Genomic DNA, 21807 nt, shown 5'->3' with positions numbered 1-21807 from the left:
TAAATGTAGTGACTTGATAGTAGAGTTCCATTTATAAATAGTTTATCAAGGATTGATAAATGAGTAATAGATATTACAAGCATACTACAGACATGAGTAGTATGCATTATAGACTGTTACAAACACATCAGTAGAAAGTGTTATCAATGGTTATAAGTAACTTGTTAGACTCTATAACACTTGATTAAATATTTATTAAAACTTCTATTCATCTTTTGTTAACTCTTTATAAACTATTTATCAGTGGAACCTTAATATAAAGTGTGACCTTAAATTCTATCCCATAAGGGCTTAGAGAAGTATAAGGGGCTGTCCATAAATTAAGTAACACATTCCCGGTGATATTCAAGACCCACTCATCCCCTTGTAACACTTTTTAATGCGGAAACAAGTGAAACATGCAAAATTCAGGAACCACCCCTTAATATGTTATATAATTTATGGACAGCCCCTAACAATCAACACATCCCTCTAGGTATGTTTTTTGAGGACATAGTTTATGACGCACCAATCCCAAAAGGTTTTGAAAAACATCTTTTCACAGAATTATAGTGCTGCTTTTTTTAGAATTTGTTGCTATGGCTTTTGCTGTAGTAACTGGAACAAGCAGCTTTTTCTTATTAGACACCAATGAACCACACTCACATACTTCAGTGTGAGCATCAGCTGCTGTGGGATTGCTAGGGTCAGACTCCGTTATAAATTAGAGCAGCCTTAGGGCCCCCTGATTGGGAGAAGAGAAAGGTGTCGCTAACCCTAAGGTTTGCTCAGATTTACACTGACTGGAGTGGTCCCATAGGTACTGCTCCACTGGGTAGGGATTGGCTGGAGCACTGTAAGTTCTGGCCTCAACCGCTATAACCAAAGGTTGTGGGGGGCGGGATCAGGTGACATAAAGCTGGCTACCCTGGGTTTATGCCAGGTAAGGATTCCCCTGTGCATGGAGAATCCAGAGTTGACTGAGGAAGCTAAGTTACTTGCACACCACTGAAGTGACACAAAGAAGAATTAGGCAGGGCTGAGGATCTCAGGGCCCTCAGCTTTCAGCCTCTCCACTGAATTTTCCAACAAGGTTTCCACTTATGAAGGTGATTTTTCTGACATGGACACCTGCCCACTAAAAAGTGAATGGGGATTGTTACAACCTGGTCCAGTGCCCCTCTGTACGGTCACCAGTTGGTTGGAAGTGGACCCAGTTGCTGGATCCACATGCTTCTAAACTGATTATCTTGTACCCAACTTTGCTCCTGCCTTATTCTGGTCCTGTGCCATTTCACCCCAGCTCAGCTCCCTCTCCTGCCTTCTGACACTGGCTTTGGTTACTGGCTTCTGGCTCCAGCTCTGACCCTTGGCTCTGGTTTCTAACTCCTTACTCCAGCGCAGAATCTGGGTTTAATTTCTGGTTCCTGACTCCAGCTTTGGCCTGTGGTGGCTCCTATCTCCTGTCCCCAGCTTTAGCCAGTAGGCCAAGTTCTGGCTCTAGCTACTAAGTCATCCCACCCATGTCCTGCTCCTGACACTCTTTGCAATACAATAAATGAGCTGCCTTGGGCAAGCCTAGACATGTGTTCAGCACATAATACAAAATGGAGATCCCAAAAGAAAATGGAATCCACAATTTGGTATATCCCACTCTGTCACAGAGACCATCAACTTATTTCTCAGAGGCCACTGAACAGCCATCCGATGGTAATAACTATTGACCCTCACTGACATGTACTGGAAATGAAGACTGAGAGGTGAAGGGCTCAGAACCCCTTTTAATGAACCCCATGACTCTTCCTGCTCCCTTAAGGCTAAATTTCTGAATGATAAAAAAGGGTCCTGTGGTTTTATCACGAGGCAGTAAGCATTGTAAAGAATATTGATCTCCCCTTCCCCACTTTTTTTCAGTCATCACCACCTTCATTTTTACTTTAATAATCACAGTATACACATATACAAACAGTCACAACTATAAGACCTAATCCTTTCCCATTTAAAGCTTCACCTTCAAAACGTTCAAATCCATGTGCTAAAATCTTATTGCACAGAACCTGCAGATTTTTTAAAATTGTAATATGAGAGTGAAATTGTTCCTGGGTCAACATTCATAGCACAAAAAATGGCTCTAAACCCGTCTTTCATTTTGGAAAGCTGCTCGGATGATTTGAGACTAGGGCCTTGAATATTTTATACAATTTTTATATCCCAATTGAAGTTGAAAATTGACTCCTATAGTACAACTGCCTCTTTAAAAAAAAAACATTTTTACTGACAACCATTCATTTATAGTCCTTATGACTCTCCAGGTATGTCATTACCTATCAGAGAAAATATGAATAGGACAAAATTAATGCTTTCTTTGGGTTTTCCTTGTTACAGAGTTAAGGGAATATAAGATGCAATGGGCCAGATTCAATCCTGATGTAATCATAATGAAGTAAAGGGATATTATACTTCAAGGATAAATTTGATCCAATAGTTCACTTTTGCTCAATTAAACTGTTAATTATAAGTGGAATTCAGTTCTGTATCCTTTTCGATATCCATTTTTTTTTGTGGATTTCACATTTTCAAAATTTATTGAACTGCATATTAGCAGGTATTATAAGAAGAAAAGTGATATAGTACTTTACCTGCTATTTAAATGTAAACAAACTTTTAAAAAAAATGCTGCATTTTAGTATTATTTTTAAACTTGCTATGATATTTCCTGGAATAATATCCTGCAGCAAAAATTTTTGCAAGTTAATGATTTGCTGCTCAAAAATATTTTAAAAGTCTGTTTAAAATGTATTACCTTTTAATTCCATATATCACATAATCTTTTAATATAATCTTAACTAAAAAAGTCAGTGTCAGCTATAACTATAATATGTCATATTGATTGGATCTGATAAACATCTGAGACCAGACTATGGTCTTTGCTGCATATAGACAGTAGTCGCTACTTAAATCTACGAAAGCTGCGTATCCTCATCCCAGGTCAGAATTTGGCCCATACAATAGTTACTACTCTTCTACCGATGTAGGCAATATCATTCTCTTCATGGAACGTCTCTGTGTAATTCAGATTTCCAGAGCATATAAATTGACAAGCTCCAATATATTTGTATACAAATAGTTTAAAAGATTTTTTTTATTTAAAAAAGACCAATAAAAAACACCAGTAAAGCAACAGAAAGATGAATGCACAATAAACACTGCATAAATTAGTGTATTTTCAGAAACAAAGTATTGCAAGTACTGTATAATAACCAGCTTCTGCAAAATGGAAGTCAGGATACAACCCCTGACAACTGGAAAACAGATGTTAAACCACTTAGTTGATTATCTGACCAGTGCAAAATTCTTATCTATGGAAGATTTTCTATTACTTTGTCTGGCCTTAAGTCATCCTGATTTAATATGCCCTTTTCATTTTACTATACATGATATTTGATGTCTAATAATAGTATCACTGTACACTGTAAAGGCCAATTCAAATATATTCTGTTCTGTTGTGTATAGGCTCTTATAGGCATATGTGAGTGCCTTCAGTTGTGTATTAAGCAATGCATTTAATAGCTATCAGATGTAGTTGGTTCTCTCCCTCACCCTTTCCCAAGGGGGAGAATTGTAAGTGGAGTGTTTATGTTAGAGAATGAGAGGTCAAAGAAGTGGATCTTGCACTTGCAGTGGCAGGTAGAGAGATTTGTGATGTTTCTTAGTTCCTGTGGGAATTCATACCATAGTTTCCGACAGGCGTCTGAGAAAGCTATATCTGCTGCCCGGGGAAACTTTATAAAATATGTTGTACAATGAATTTGTATGTAAAAATCAAGCTGGCTCATGCTGTGGAAATGTATCCATGGTCAAGAAAGCTTTGCCATGTCAAGATATATTTAATATGTAATCACTGAACATATAGAACATTATTGAAATTACAGCATATATAGTATGCTGTATTAACACTGATGATGTGAAAAGACTTTTCGGTGACTGGATAGCACAAAGTCATCTCTACTTCTCCACCACAGGGTATTCTCTGCTGCCATAATGAGGAAATTACCTTTGGCAAGCTGATGTTACTGGTTAATTAACACGTGAGCGCTCCCTCCTGTACATCTGGACATGTAGATTCAGATTTCCAACTGCAGTGAGGATCTTCTCATGCTTTAATCATAGTTCTCTTGTGAGGACATCTGAAAATAGAGAACTCATTTCAACAACATATCAGCTGTAGAGGCCTTTCAAATATATCCAATATACAGCCCTAAATCAGAAAGCTCAAGATTCTCTTTAGAGTAGGCCAAACTTTATCTCCTTATAAACACCAAAGAGCTTAAATGTCTGTAATACATACCTACGAGATACGTACACAGTGTTACTCATGCTTTCGTATTAGTGATATGAAGAGGAAACTGATCTTAAAAACACAAATGTGAATTAAACTGACTTTTTTTAAAAATCAAGAACTATGCATTCTTTGCTGCTCACTTTGTGTTAAACTGCCTAGAAACTAGTTAGCTGAAGTTAATAATGTTTACAGTCTCCCTAAACCACTTTGACATGAAGCTGTGTCTGTGGGGCATCTTTATTTGGATGGAGAAAAGAAGTTTCACTAGGAGTGGTGTTATTTTGCTTGGAGTTCATAAGATGATACCCGGAAACAGAAAAGGCCTGAGAAATCTGTACCAAACCTAATAGTGAACCTCAGGCAAGTTACTTTTTAAAAAAAATTATTTACCTGAAGAAAATTCAACTTAGATGAAGTATTTTGTTTTTCATTGAAGTTCTGCTTTTAGCCAATTTAACAGTTGGGTTGACTGAAGCATCAGGACAGCTGGTGACTTGCCCCAGGTCACACACTGAATCAGTAGCTTAGCTCATGATAGAACCTAGAACTCTACAGGCTCCCAGTCCTTTAACTTGCACCATTAGACTGCACTGCCTCCCTGCTAGCCTTTTTGCAACCTAGAGAGTGCTTCTGGCATGTAAGTAGCTGCAGTGACAGAACATGCTTTCTGTTCCTGGCTGCTGGTCACAGCGCTGAAATGAGCCAGTATAAGTCAAACATGAGTCAGATAAAGTGGTTGGGGAAACAGTTCCCAGCTAGTGGGAAAATGATTTCAAAACCAGGGCATTTACTGAAATTACAGGCTTTGGAGTAATATGAGAATTTTAAAACATTCCCTAAAACCAAAACCATCTTACATTCTGGCTATTTTTTTTTCAAATATATTCCTATTTTTAAAAAGTCAGATTAGTGAATTCTCTGTTGTGAATCTGTTTCTCAAACACATTTCATCAAAGTCACAAGGTCATGTACTATAAATCAGATATGAGATACATAGGGCTATTTTTTAGGTTGCAGGCAAAAAAGTCTTAGAGAACATTTTGCTAAGTAAAAACAATAAAGAAACTGAATGATAATTTCTGTAGGTTTGTTGATGGGGAGGAAATTTCATAAGGAGCTGAAAAAATATCATCCCTACAGGTGTCTGTCTCCGAGTCTTCTCTGTAGTAATTCAAATTTATTTGTATTTTTTCCTCCTATTCTGAGAACTGAAATAGGGTCAAGCTGCAAATACTAGACTTGTGTTTTGATAAGACAACAGAATAAATAGAATAGAATTAATTAAAATATTTTACACCTAGAGCGGATAGAATCAAATAACCAAAGTAATAAACAAATGGGCAAAATAATAAATACCCCATGATGTAGTACAAAGTAAATAGACCAATAGCTCTTTTTAATACGCACATGCTAAATTTAAAGTTTCCTTGAAACTATGTGTTGTAAAACTAATTGGTTTACTTGGAATTGGTGAGTTAAATAGGAACAAAGGAGTGGAGGAAACCTCCTGGGTCTTCAAGTCCAGTCCCCTGCTAACCAGTTATATAATTCCATTCATAAATGTATTAAGCTCCATCTTGAAACTAGTCAGGATGTTTCCCTCCTCCCCTCTCACTACTCCTTGTGGAAGTCTGTCCCAGAGCCTCGCTCCTCTGATGGTTAGAAACCTCCCTCCCTGACGTTTACTGCCCTGATATATTTATAGAGAGCAATCATATCCCCACTGAGCTTTCATTTTGCTAGGCTAAACAATCAAAGCTCTTCCAGTCTCCTCTCAGAAGATAGGCCTTCCATTCCTCTGATCTTACTAGTAGCCCATTCCAGTGGCATTTTCTGATTGATCAAAGGCACCTGGCAAAGGAGGAGAAGGATACAGACATGGAAGAATCAAATAGACTGATGCTTCTTTCCCTATGTAGGCTGGTGCATTTGGAGCAGGGCCACAAGCACAGACTGGTGGGACGACAGTGTCACGCAGACCTGGGATGACCAGCGGTGGGTCCGGAACTTTTGCATGAAGAAAAATACATTTCTGGAACTTTGTGAGCAGCTTGTCCCAACCCTCCAGCATCAGGAGACACAAATGAAGGCAGCCATCCTGGTCCAAAAGTGGGTTGCTGTAACCATTTGGAAGCTGTCTACCCTAGACTGCTACAGGTCCATTGCTAACCAGTTTGGCACTGGAAAGTCAACTGTGGGTAAAGTGGTTGCAGAGGATTCAAAAGCAATCAGGCATGTGGTTTATCCCAAGGCGGTGGATATAAACAATACCCCTGAATAATGGCTGGTTTTGAGAGAACTGTGCAGGGGCCATTGATGGGACTCGTGTGCCCACAGTTTGCCCTCCTCAAGGAGCACATGAGTACATAAACAACAAAGGATACTATTCAGTTATTATGCAGGCCCTTATGGATCGCCAAGGCCAATTTATGGATGGCAACATGGACTACACTGGAAAAATTCATGATGCCAGGATTTTCCGTCAATTGGGAATCTACATTCATGGACAGGGTGGGACACTATTCCCACCAAATGACATTGTCAGAAATGTAGTAATTGTCCCCACAATTATTCTAGGGGACTCTGAATACCACCTTGTATCTTGGCTTATGAAACCATAAGCTGATCTCAGAGGGTCTGACAAAAGAAGGTTTAATTACACTCTCAGCAGTGCAGAATGGTGGTTGACTGTGTGTTTGGCTGATAGAAAGCCCATTAGTGCGGTCTGCAGACCTGTTTGTATTCCTGTGTCATCAATGCATTATTGTGGCTTGCTGTGCTCCTCACAATCTTTGTGTAGCCAAAGGTGAGCTTTTTGCCCCCGAGTGGAGGTTTGACAGTAATGGATTGATGAACCAGTACACTCAGCCAGACAGTGCACCTAGGCAACAGAAGTCAGGGATGCTCTGTGCTCCCACGTTATTGACTTGCATCGGCCAATGGAAGAGAGACAATAGTACATCTATGGATGTGCTTATACACTGTTTATGGTAAATGAGGTACTGTCACATCCCACACTAGAATTGGGGTGAGGAGATTGATTACCAGGCATTGTAATTATGAATAACACGACCACTTATTAAATTGGGGTGGTGTGGAGATCAAGCGGCAAGAATTGTGGATTTACAGTATGGCTTGATGTAGAGAAATGTATTGAGAAACAGTGTTTGTATACAACTCCCCAGTTGTCCCTGATCATGTGTTTACCTTTATTTGAAATACACATTAGATGATGGGACACAGTGATGGCAATACAATTTCTTAATAAAACAAAAAACTCTTATTTTTGCCCATGTATTAGAAAAGTACCTTATTAGCCCATTGCCAGGCAGACCAGGCGCCATTAGCACACCAAAACACCAGTAACAAACATACCCCAAAATCTTTAACAAAAACAAAGTGCATGAACAGTGCAAACAGTGAAATCATTTCCAAAAAATTAATCCCCTGGTCCGTTTTTCTTTCTTTCCTTCCACATTTAGCATGCTTTTGGCATTGCTGCAGGTGGGTGGAGGCATTCACAGCTGTGGGAGTCTGCATGGGAGTGGGCACATGTAGCGAGGAAGGGGCCTGCAAAAGAGTAGAGGACTACCTGGGTAGAGTTGCCCTGCCCAGCTGCTGTGAGGTCCCAATTGCTTGGGTGTGAAGATGGAAAGGGGGATTATACTCAAGCCTGAGTCAAAACCCGGGCTTGTGCTGCAGTGTAGACATACCCTAAGTTACACGGGAGCCATTCCTGCTCCCTAAGCAACCCAGAATTGGAAGGTTGCAAAAGTGGCTTAAAGAGTGTCACCTGTAAAATCTAGCACTCAGGGATATCTTACAGATTTCTGACACTTGCTGGAGGACTCTTGAGTTTGAACTGATTGTTCTCTTCCATAATAGTAGTTCCCTCCTTGTCCCCCCACAATCAGTGACAGATATGATATAGATAACATTCATTTTAAAACTAATTCACGTGTAACACTCCTTTAGCTCAAGTGATAGAGGCCAATTCTTTGGTGCTAAAAATCCCAGATTCTGTTCCTGTTGACAACGTGTGGTGGCCTGTAGAGGAAGATGAACTCCTGTAGCCCTCACGCAATTGATACATGAATTCTCTGAAAGGGGGAGTATGCAACACACAGACTAAATGGGTAACATCCTCCTCTGGTGCTTGGTCAACTGAAGAAAAGCATCTATCATTACATGTATCCTGTATATATGGAACTGCTCTAATCATTTTTGTTTTCTGCTACCGTATGTGTTTATTTTGTTTGATGAACTCTATTGGGTAAAATGAAATAAACTAATTTATGAACAAACAAGCCAAACAAACTTTACAAGCATTAAGCAGCACTTCTGAGCACTAAATTTAAAAGCCAGCTTAATGATGCAGTTTGTGGAGACATAGCTTATTGTGATAAGTAACGCTAAAGGAGCTAAACGTAAGGAATTCACTTCGCGTTATTTCACTTTTATGACACCCTGAGGCAGCCCTGCAGCCTTTATTCTCCTGACCAATCCTACTGATTTCAGCTGGACCACTCAGGTCACTAAAGATTGGGGCCTCTGTTACAGTTGGTAGGTTTTTTTGTATGATTACTAACTTAGGTTCAAATTCTGTTATGATTTACACTCTGGGGAAACTAGAGCAACACTCTGAAGGTATGATTACAGTCTGGCTTATCTTTCACTGACAAGAAATTGAAGCATCTCATCACTAACTAAAACAAATCATTCTATATTTTTAAATCCACCATCCCTCAAATACCTTAGTCCTTCACAGAGTTGTCCATAGAGGACATCATGGTGATAACTGATCTTCACCTCTTAGCTTGTTTTTCCATACGGAGGGGAAGTATATTGGGTGTGGTGCTTGTGATGCTGTGATGATGTGAGGTGTAGAAAAACATAGCAAAAGAGTAGAATTCCGGGCCTTTTAAACACTACTTTTAGCAGAAAGCAATGTTAACTTTATTTAAAAATGCATTGTTTCAACTGCAATTTAGAGCAGTGTTTTGCCAAACCATTCCTCATATTTCTTCCATCAATTCCATTTCAAAAAAGGGGGAAAAATGGCTTTTCCTCTTAAAAGCAAACTAGTCAGACAAGTTTTCTCCATTCCCCCCCCCTTCAAAAATGTCAGCGTGGGTCAAATTCTGCCCTTGGATGCATGTTCAGAGGCTCCGAGTAAAGTCAATGAGACCTGCTCACGTACATTCCAAGGCAGAATTTGGCCCTAGTGTAGACGAGGCAATACAAATTCCAACCGAAATAATTCACTTTTCCTGAAGAAATCCCTTCAAGAATTTTGGTAAAATTGAAACTATGTTTTTCATTCATTTTACAAGACTACACTTTTAATAGATTATTATAATCTGACTGCTTTTTAAGATAATTTAAGCAAAAGTTGCTTGTTTTTGGAAAAGGAGGGATCACTGAACATTAGTGGCATGGAAAAGTAAAATATGGGACATCCTTTCAATAGAAACAAATGACAGACAGCCTTATATCACTATCAAGTTGATTTATTAAAATACAGTTACCATCTTCAGAATTGAACAAACTAAATATACAGATAAGAGGTTGTCCAAACACAAATTAGTCTTTTAAAGCTAACCAATATAAGTTATGCATAAGGTTTGTTAATACTTGTATGGAAAGTCCATGTATGTTAATAATGATAAAATAAAAAGTTAAAATGTAGTTATGGTCAGAAAAGTGTTTATTCGAAAATGTCATTTTACCACTCAGTCTTTGTATGTCAACAGAAATGCATGCAGTACTTAAACTGTGAAAAGTAAGGTTTTTAAATACTTTATTACATTATACATTTGAAAATGGGCTCATTGGCAAGAAAAAATTTATTGGGGCATATGAATTTTTCAATTAAAAAATGGACCGATTTTTCTAACAAAGATGGATTCTCACTGGAAGAGGAGGGATTTTTTGTTTGGTTGGTTGGTTGTGGTTTTGGTTTTTTAATATGAAATTCCCATTAGTTAAAAATGTAACTTCAAAGTACGGAATTCAGTGCAATAGAAGCGTTGACATTTCCACAGATCTAGGTCCTGAGCCACCAAATCACTTAGGCATGTGACTAGTCCCATAGGCACTTTAATTCTTTTCTGGATTAGATATATAGTGTGAAGTCCTGGCCCTGTTAAGGTCAATCACAAAACCCCCAATGACTTTAATGGGGCCAGGATTTCACTTGCTTTACCACACACTTTCTAAACACATTTCACTATAATTAGCACCTCAGAAATAAAATGCAGTTTTGGAAGAGTGATTCCATTCTGCCTCATGCACCATCACCAAACTTCTAAGCTAAGGTTTAACTGCAGAATCTTTATACCTAGTGAAATTGTAAGAGGCAGAAAGAATTCAGCTTTAAGACCCCAGGTGGAGATTTCAGGCCTGGAAGTTAGAAGAATTATCTTTTGACTTATAAACTGAACACATTTGAAAAAGTACAAAGAAATAATAAATATGTATGCTATATTTAGAGAATCACTTTTCAGTGTAACCACTCTTTAAACTACTCTACCTGATCTGAGCAGAGTCTATGTGTGGGCTACTATTTTAGCAGCAAAGCTGTGAGTATCAACAAAGCCCAGAGAGTAAAGTGATATCTCAGCAATTAAAGTATATTCTGGAACCATCATTGCAACTTTCTGAAAAAGAACCTAAATAGTTTTAGGGAAGGAAAAGGAAAAATGGCCTAAAACCTGTCAGTTTATTCCCACTGTTGATCAGCACAGTATTACTAGTAAAATCTTGTTGATTAAAAGCCAGAGGCATTTATGAAGGGACATTTGAAAAATGGAATGGAAAAGTCGCTGTAAAAGGAGGGAATGATAATTGAGTGCTATTTCTGAAGAATGCTACGTTAACATCTGCACATCAAAAAAAGTAAAAAATTGAAAGTATAATATTAAAGAAGCACCATGCACTGGTGAAAAAATGTGAAGTGACAGCATCAATAATGGAACAAATAGCCATGCAAGATACCCAACAATACCAAGAAAAGAATCGACACAGAAGATAGTCGTTGCTAATATACAGTCATATAGATTCACAGATTCCATGACCAGAAGGAACCATTGTGAACATCTTGCCTAATCTTCTGTATAACCTTCATTACTCAGTGAGGGTGGGAAAACAATAACAGAAAATGTGGAAATGGTGGAAGTGCTAAATGACCTTTTCGTTTCAGTTTTAACTTAACTTAAAAAGTTAAGTAGTAATTGGACATCTAACAATGAATACCAGTGAAAATGAGGTAGGATCAGAGGTTAAAATCTGGAAAGAAAAAGTTAATATTTAGACAAGTTAGATGTTTTCAAGTCACCAGGGCCTGATGAAATACATCCTAGAATACTCAAGAAGTTGACTGAGGTGATATCTGAGCCATTAGCAATTATCTTCAAAAAGTCATGGAAGACAGGAGAGATTTCAGAGGACTGGAAAGAGGGCAAATATAGTGCCAGTCTATAAAAAGGGGAATAAGGACAACTCAGGGAATTACATACCAGTCTGCTTAACTTCAGTACCCAGAAAGATAATGGAGCAAATAATTAAGCAATCAATTTGCAGACACCTAGAAGATAATAAAGTGATAAGTAACAGTCAGCATGGATTTGTCAAGAACAAATTGTATCAAACCAACCTGCTAGCTTTCTTTGACAGAGTAACAGGCCTTGTGGTTAGGGGGAAGCAATACATGTGGTTTATCTTGACTTTAGTAAGGCTTTTGATATTGTCTCACATGACCTTCTCATAAACAAACTAGGGAGATACAACCTGGATGGAGCTACTATAAGGTGGGCACATAACTGGCTGGAAAACCATTTCCAGAGAGTAGTTATCTGTGGTTCACAGTCAAGCTGGAAGGGCATAATGAGTGAGGTCCTGCAGGGATCAGTTCTGGATCTGGTTCTGTTCAATATCTTCATCAATGATTTAGATAATGGGATAAGGAGTACACTTATAAAGATTGTGGACGATACCAAGCTGGGAGGGGTTGCAATTAGTTTGACCATGAGTCAACAGTGTAACACTGTTGCAAAAAAAAAAAAAGCAAACATAATTCTGGGATGTACTAGCAGGGGTGTTGTAAGCAAGACACAAGAGCAAATTCTTCTGCTCTACTCTGCGCTGATTAGGCCTCAGCTGGAATATTGTGTCCAGTTCTGGGTGTCACATTTCAGGAAAGATGTGGACAAATTGGAGAAAGTCCAGAGAAGAGCAACAAAAATGATCGTGACCTATGAGGAAAGGTTGAAAAAACTGGGTTGGTACAGTCTAGAGAAGAGAAGACTGAGGGGGAAATGGTAACAGTTTTCAAGTACATAAAAGGTAGTTACAAGGAGGAGGGAGAAAAATTGTTCTCCTTAACCTCTGAGGCTAGGACAAGAAGCAATGGGCTTAAATTGCAGCAAGGGAGGTTTAGGATGGACATTAGGAAAAACTTCCTAATTGTCAGGGTGGTTAAGAACTGGTATAAATTGCCTACGGAGGTTGTGAAATCTCCATCTTTGTCTAACCTGCTCTTAAAAATCTCCAAACACCTGTCAGAGGTGGCCTAGATAATACCTAGCCGTGCCTTGAGTGTTGCGGACTGGCCTAGAAGACCTTTTGATTTCCCTCCCAGTGCTATGATTCTATGATTCTATAACAGAGGCCATAGAATTTCTCCAAAATAATTCCTAAAGCATATTTTTTAGAAAACATCCAATCTTAATTGGAAAATTGCCAGTTATGGAGAATCCACCACCACTCATGGTAAATTGTTCCAGTGGCTAATTACTTTCCCTGTTCAAAATGTACACCTTATTTCCAATCTAAATTTGTCTAGCTTCAGCTTCCAGTCATTGGACCATGTTACACCTTTCTCTGCTAGACTGAAAAGCCCATTATCAAATATTTTTTCTCCATGTAGGGACTTACAGCATGTAATCAAGTTAAGCCTTAACCTTTGCTTTATTAAGCTAAATAGATTGAATTCCTTGAGTGTATCACTATAAGGCATGTTTTCCAACTCTTTAATTATTCTCATGGCTCTTTTCTGAACCCTCTCCAATTTATCAAGATCCTTCTTGATTTGTGGGTACCAGAACTGGACACAGTATTCCAGAAGCAGTCATGCTAGTTCCACATACACAGGTAAAATAACCTTTCTACTCCTTCTTGAGATTCCCCTGTTTATGCATCCAAGGATAGCATTAGCTTTTTTGACCATAGCATCACACTGGGAGCTCATACTCAGTTAATTATTCACCACAACTTGCAGATGTTTTTCAGAGGTACTGCTTCCGAGGATAGAGTCCCCCATCCTGTACATGCTTTGTTCCTAGGTATATACATTTACGTTTGGAAGTATTCAAACACACATTGTTTGCTTGTGCCAAGCTTACCAAGTGATCCAGATTACTCTGTATCAGTTACCTGTCCTCTTCATTATTTATCACTTCCCCCAATCTTTGTGTTATCTGTAAACTTTATGAGTGACGATTTTATATTTTCTTCCAGGTCATTAATAAAAATGCTAAATAGTGCAGGGCCAAGAACTGATCCTGCGGGACCCTCTAGCAACACACTTGATCGATGACGCTTCCCCATTTGCAATTATATTTTGTGACCTATTAGTTAGCCAGCTTTTACTCCATTTAATGAGTGCCATGTTAATTTTATATCATTGTAGTTTTTTAATCAAAATGTTGTGCAGTATCAAATCAAGAGCCTTACAAAAGTCTAAGTATATTACATCAACACCATTACCTTTATCAACCAAACCTCTAATCTCATTAAAAAAAAGACATCAAGTTCGTTTAACAGGATCTATTTTTTCATAAACCCTTGCTGATTGTCATTAATTATGTTACCCTCCTTTAATTCTTTATTAATCTCGTTCCATATGAGCTGTTCCATTTTCTTGCACAGCATTGATATCAGACTGACAGGCCTATAATTACATGGGTTATCCTGATACCCTTATTACATGTTGGTACAACATTAGCTTTCTTCCAACCTTCTGGAACTTCCCCAGTGTTCCAAGACTTATTGAAAATCAACATTAGTGATTCCATGAGTGCCTCAGCCAGCTCTTTTAAAAACTCTTGGATGTCTAAAATTATCTGAACCTGATGATTTAAAAATGTCTAACTTTAGAGCTGCTGCTTAACAACCTCCTTAGATACTAGTAGAATGGAATGAGTGTTACTACCATCATATGATATGACAAGATCATCTGTTTTTCCCCAAATACAGAACAAATATTTATTGAACACTTCTGCCCTTTCTGATTATTACTGAATAATTCTAACATTTCTACCTAGTAATGGACCAAAACCACTGTCAGGATTTGTTTTGTTGCTAATATACTTTAAAAACTTCTTATTGTCCTTAGCTCTGCTGGTCATAGATTTCCCTTGTGTCCCTTTAATTCCCTTATCAATTTTCTACGGGTCCTAGCTTCTGATTTATATTCCCCTTTCTTCCATTTGCTATATATATAAAAATTTATAGCAGCCTTCACTTTCTAAACCAGGTCAATTTTTAACCAATATTGCCTTCTTTCTCAATTGTAGATTTTTGAGCATCTAATCAAGTGTTCTTAAACAATTCCCAATTACATTTATATTTTGCTAATTACATTCTTCCTTCCAGCTGATTTGATTCATAATTGTGTTAAGCTTCAAACCATCAAATATATATATTATTGCTCTGGACTCTATTCTGTTTGCACAGTAAGAGTTTGATCAAGTTATGATCACCTGTACCTAAGCTACCACAAATTTTTGGTTCTGTGATCATTTCCTCCCTGTCTGTTAAGACAAGGCCAAATAAAGAATTCCCCAGTGTTGGCTGCAATACAATCATATGGAATGTTTATATGGTGGGAATGAAGGCACTGTGAAAAGGATTTGCGAACACATTTGCAGGAACAGTTTAAGATGATCTGGAGCTGTAAGCACATCATAACGTGGATAATTTGCTGTGTCACAATGACTCTGTTTCCTTACTGTGGCCCTCTCCCACACTTGGAGAGTGCCATATAGAGAAAGTTACAACCCATTAAGGAAGGACAGAGTCAGTCAAGCGGAGGGTAGTGGCACTCTACTTTAAAGACACTGTTACCTGATTTGAAGGTATTGATAACTCAGAACCAAAGGGTCCTGACTGCACGTAGATCAATGTGCTAACCCAACAAGGCCCAGGAAGGAGTACTGGTGTTACAGACCACCAAATCAAACCAGAGAACAGGATGAGTTACCCCTTAAATACATGTCTAACAGGTGGTAAGAAAAACTGTGTTATTATGGAGGGCTTCAGTTTGGGAGTCATATGCTGGCAGTCTCATGCAGCCAGTGGTAAAACATTGTTAGAGTTTCTAAAAATTACAGATGATAATTTTCTGACACAAAAGGTTGCACCCAACACAAGGAAATCTCACAGACGAAAAGATTGGGGGGAAAATGCTTTATAGTGAGAGCCTCAAGGAGCTCAAACTGTTTAGCTTATCAAAAAAGAAGATTGACAGGTGATTTTGTTGCTGTGTATAATATCTTCACTGGCAGAAAATACCAGGTACTAAGGGCTCTTTAATCTAGCAGAGAAAGGCATAACAAGAACCAATGTCTGGAAGCTGAACCTGAGAAATTCAATTTAGAAATCAGGCATAGATTTTTAATAGTGAAAGTGATTAAGCTTTAAAACAGATACCAAGGAAAAAGGTAGATTTTCCATCTCTTGATGTCTTCAAATCAAGACTGGTTCTTTTTCCAGAAGATATGCAGTAGCCAAATACAAGTTATTGGGCTCAATACCAGGTGAAATTTAATGGCTTCTGTTTTACAGGATCTAGTGGTTCCCTCTGGCCTTAAAAAGCTATGAATCTATGAAGCAGAGGGGAGAGGAAAGTGATACCCCAATTGCTGGGTGTATCTGCTTGGATAGGTACACTGGGCCTGCTGCACTCTTCCCCTTCTGCTACACATAGTCATCTATTGGGGTGGTGTTGACAAGCTCTTGAATAAGTAGCATGTCTTGGGGTTAACACCTTATTGAGATGCATGGGTCAGTTTACATCTCCTATAGCTCTTGTTCCAAGCTGCCTGAAGAGACAGGTAGACTTCACTGCATCAATTACACATGGGTAACATTTCCAAGCTTTTCTTCGCACTCACAAAGTTTAGAAACTTTCCATTTTTTTAAAAAAAAAAAAAAGTAGGTTTAGATTCTGATTGAATCACATGATCCCAGGAACTGGTGCCTTAGGCACTGGCTATAATACCAATTTTCAATACCTTTCAGTGTCTGCTTTCTCTCATTCCTATTTTTCTCTTCTTCATTTCTTTCTCTCTCTCTGAGTCTATCTCACTTTCCTCTTCCACCTAGCCCTTCTCATCCATCTCTCTCTTTGCTTGCCCAAGATTATGGGAAAGAAGAGAAAGGACCATAGTGGGGTTATGACTTTTGTGAGTTGGGATATGGACAGTGCTATTCAAGGGGACTCTCTTGGAGATAGGATAGGACAAGACGGGGATATATTGGGGAGGATATGGATATTGTTAGGCAGAAGCTAGGTTGCTGCCTGTGTATGGAAGAAAGCTGTAATGAGATGCACCTTTAAACCCATCGAATTTCAACCAAAGATTCCCAGCATTGCTAGAGGTAAGCTTAGGTCCATTGAAATGAAGACAGAACTGAGTATCGGCAAACATATTGGTGATATTGTATCCCATAACTTCTTCTCACAATCCCCCTTACTGGCTTCACATATATACAATATATTAAACAACATGGATGACAGGTTGAACCCTGTGGTATTTCTAAAGAGAGAGAGTCATCAAGAAAGAAGATCTATTCCCCATCACACTGTACTTGGTAGGATTGTGCCCAGCTCTGTAAGGCAATATTTATTGCCTGATGATGTTTCACAATTTTCCCCATTACTGTAAAATATTATGATAAATGCCCCTTAATATACTAATGCTAAAAGACAACAGCCTTTTGATTGCAAAAAATACTATAGAAATTACATTATATTTATCTTACTGCCTTACTGATTTTACATAGCACCCTTAGAGCTACCGTCACCACAGAGTATTGCACTGGTATTACCTATTCATGGACCTCTACAATAGCTGGAAGATGCTATGATTAAAGAAAGAGGAACAAATTTGATGAAATTAGCTGCTTAGGCACATCAAAAAGACTCATTAAAATATTCCAAGGGTCAGAACGGAAACAGCTTGTTTTCTCTATTAGAATATTTATGATAGAAATCATATAGCAGTTTTTATTACTGACTGTGCATGCACGTGTAGAAAAGCAGAGTTTAGTTCTTTTGTTATCCACCAGCATGATGATGTCCTATATCATTTTCTTGTTTTGAGGGTCACTTTTCTTCTTATGATTGCAAGCTGTATCAGAATGCACTTTCTTTGAGCATGCAGAAAAAGCACGTCTTTCTATTAGTGACAGCAATTTTGAAGTTACTTTGGTTGTATGGCTTCCTATAATACAACAGCTGACCAGGTGCATTGGTTAGGTTTAGTAGATAGATTCCTCTCCAGCTCGAAAATCTTGTAAATGTTTATTCAGTGGTCCTTCTTCTGCTCCAGTAAAACCTCAGTGCATGACTTAAATGGGATTTTTGCCTGAATAAGGACTGCAGGATTGGGCTTTCTAAAGGAGTCTATTTTTCAAAAGAAATCTTTTATTTATTATTTTCTACTATTAGAGTTACTAAAAAAACCTTGAGTTGGCTGATGTCTGACTTTAAAAATGTGCAAAATATGCAGAAAAATCCCTAAATTTTAAAAAAATTATAGTACAAATAACAAAAGATGCTTTAAATATGAAAGTGATGTTATGAATCTACTGTTATGGGTTTTAACTAATAATTTTAAAATGAAGTGAAATCTTGGTCCCCATTGAAATCAATGGCAAAATTCCCAATGGGACCAGGATTTCACCCAAGGATATTTACAAGCTCTATTTTTCCATTAGACATGGCTGTTGCAGTGGAATAAGTGTCTTTCTGAAGTTCAAGGGTGGCCGAGGGCCAATTGGCTGAGGCATAATCTATAGAAATCTGAAGTGATGAGGGTGAGTTGTGGGAAGAAACTGGAAGAGTTTGCAAGGGTGATATCTGCACTTCTGGTAGAAGCATATCCATCATTTGTGATTCAGGTCTGCAGTCTTGGAGTTTAATTAGATCCCAGGCTGCTGTAACCAAACACGTTCTTTTTTATTGGTGTCTGGCCAAAACATTGTGATCTTTTCCCTCTGATGCAGACCTACCTATCATCATCCATGCCTTTATCACCTCATGACTATGTTGATGCAATGAACACTACATGGGACTGAACATCAGGACTACTCAGAAACTTGAATGCCCACTGGCTTCAGCTAGGTTTCCGAGGGATTTCGAGGTGGTGGTTTTAATCTACTGCATTAGGCTCTACATGGTTTGGGATACAGTTACCTCAGGGATTGTGTCTCTCCTCAGGCCGCCTTTTCATAGTTGAGCTCAGCAGAGGTATTCAAGCTGGAGCTCCCTTGATACAAACAAGAAGGAGATGCCGCAGAATGTCTTCCATGGGGGATTCTTGACTCTGGAATGAGCTTTCTCTTTTGTTCACCACAGCCCAGGTTTTTTAATATTGTAGGTACAGTGCAAAACCCATCTTTTCTCCTGGGCATTAAAAATGATTGGGGTTGCTGGAGGTTAAGAGATTATCTAGTTGGGGTCTTATGGTTAGATGCAGTTCTTTTGTGTTTGTGGGTGAGACTTTTAATTGGTTATTAGTCCTTTGGAAGTCTGAGGAACTGAAATACAGAATAGAGACCCTTTTAGATTTTCTAATGGTTTGTTCTTGAATTTTGGGTGGGGCCTACAGCTCTAGATGGCCCCCACAAAATAAAATAAAATGTTGGAATGGCAGTATACATCTCAAGGTCTCTCAAATCCTGAGTGTTGTATAACATACCAGTATTGATAAGTGCTAGAAAGCACAATTAGTGCAGTATATATTAACGTAAGAATCCTCCTTTCTAGGCATTCTTACATTAAAATAATTGGGGGGAAAATCATCCTTTTCAAAATGAGTCTCATTCACAAATTGAAAGGTATGGGAAGACCTAAAATAATTTTAACAGCCAGCCATAAATCTCTTACTGAATAGGAACCTAATCTTTTTATCAAAACATGGGGTATCCCTTCCAGACATTGATTAGCTGCATGTACAAATTACAGAGACTTGTAAGTATTCTAGTCATCTATTCTAATTAAAATTTAAATTGAAAACTGGGTTCTAATGAAGAGAAGCTTAGTACTGGTCTTGTGGGAACTCCCTTCAGAGGGCAAGGGGGAAAAAATGAACAAAGGCAAAAGAGATTTCACTCAGGCATTTCCTTAGCATATGCCGTATTGTAACATGAAAAACCATACAGCACATTCCCTTTTTGTTTAAAGGAGCCAAAGCAGGCCTTGTTGTTCTTTACACCATTGCAAATGAGTGGGAAAGCATTTCTATTTCCAAATGGAGGAGAAAACTGTGATAAAGCAGAAATAATTTCATCATTTTGTCTACTTTAGGAAAGGTGCTATAGTATTTGTTACCTTCAGATTGTCTGGCAGCTCATTCCTGCCCACATAGTCATGATTTATGGCAATAAACACACTGCATGAATCCAGACAGATCTCAGAACCTTGAGATACAAAGATCTTGCACCTGCTCAGATATTGCACATTGAATACAGTAGTCTAAATTTGCTGAACTATTAGAAAGCACCTGAGGGAAGTGCAGAAGCCAATCTCTCTACACTGATCTGCTTTGGCAATGCTGACAAATTAGTTTTTAAACTTTAAAATGATGTTTTAATGCACTTTTAAATGCAATAAAACACAAAGTTATCACACACTTAAGCTAATAAATCACTCAATGCATTGGAAAATTCCATATGAATCAAATGATAAACTGCTAAATAATTGAAAACATGAAAGCAATAACATTTCTCAGAAAATGGCTGTGTTACTCTATATAGTGGTCTAATATAAGATAATGAAAAATACTGCAAACACTTTGTATTTTTAAAGCCTGTTTCTGTGCTACTTCACGAGCTGAAGTTTAAATGAGCAGTTATCTAATTCACCATCAAAACTTTCTACCAAGGTCTGCTGGTGTTTTGTGATAAAAATAAACTGCAGAAAATGCATGAGACTCTAAAGGATCAACCAGACCACCTCTGTCTACATAACAAGATAGGTCATGCTATATTTCCCTATATGGACATTTAATTATGCTCCGTGTAATCAGGAAGTGTAATAAATTACCTTAGGAAAAAAAACAACAGAGAGTTCTCATTTGCTGGAGAAGCTGTCTGCAATTTTTGCTAGGTAATAAACGTGGCATTAAGGCAGTCTCTCTCCCTGGCTGTGAGCTTTCTGTAGATGAAAGTTAACTCCTGTCTTTCAAACTCTGTGAGTGGCAGGTTGCATACCAGAGAGAGAGAGATCTCACAGTTAATCTATCATGAACAAATACAATGTCTTCTCACAAACCTCACTCTGTCAACTGTGCTCAGAGGGTTGCAACAGCAGTATTCCTCCTGCAACATTTACAGTAGAGAACGCTGAAACACTATAAAAAAAATCACAGGGACAGATTTGACATAGACTACCAGTTGAGTTTGATTAAAATGTACTAAAATTGTATTTTTTTCCTTTCTCTGTAAGCTTCAGTCAATGTTGTTTAATGTCAGTGCTGTTAATGAAGATGTCAGGCTTGTCACTTTCATTGAATACCAACTTTACTAAGAAACTGGTACTACAATTATCTCCAGCTCTATACGATTAAATTCATCAAAGCACACCCAGGCTCCAGATTGTGCCAGACCTTTGAAGAATTTTCCCATAGCTTTGTAGTCTAGTCCATCAAAACTGTTCAACACAATGCACTGGCAAAAGAAAAGAGCTTAAAGAGATCTTTTTTATTCTTTAAAAATTTACAGAATTTGGCTACACTTGCTGCCACAATCCAGTTACAAAAAACCCCAGCAATTTTCTTATGTATTCAATCCTATAGCATAGAAGCTGATCAACACTTAATCAATTAGAATGTTCATAGAATTTTAAATGTATTTACATATTTTTTTTAAAAAAATTCAAGAATAGCAAAATAAAAAATGAGCAGCAGCACTTACATGCCATACACATCCTATCTAGATGGCACCTACAGGTAGAGTAGGAACACACCATTCATTATCACTCACCATTAAAAAAAAAATCACAGTAACTTATAAGAAACATGAAATAAAAAACAAACAAAAAAACACCAACATAGTGCTCCAAAGCAATGGAGCAGGGTAGGGAGGAAGGAAGCATGCTTGAGACTCTACTCAAGGCTCTGCTACAAATTTCCTCAGTTTCCCGTGGCAAGACATTCAGCCTTTCTGTGCCTCCATTTGTTCATTTGCAAATCCCTTCCTCA

The 21807-nt window shown here is 38.1% G+C and overlaps 1 pseudogene; it reads right to left on the bottom strand.

Moving 5' to 3' along the window:
* Positions 1-4139: 4139 nt before the first annotated feature.
* The window catches only part of LOC113406124, a 213250-nt pseudogene continuing 195582 nt past the window's right edge, over positions 4140-21807 (bottom strand).

The sequence above is a fragment of the Terrapene carolina genome, unplaced genomic scaffold, assembly GCF_002925995.2.
Source record: "Terrapene carolina triunguis isolate 2854851 unplaced genomic scaffold, T_m_triunguis-2.0 Scaffold68, whole genome shotgun sequence".
Lineage (NCBI taxonomy): Eukaryota > Metazoa > Chordata > Testudines > Emydidae > Terrapene > Terrapene triunguis.
Note: the sequence above shows the minus strand (reverse complement) of the source record. Positions and strands in the feature narration are given on the sequence as shown.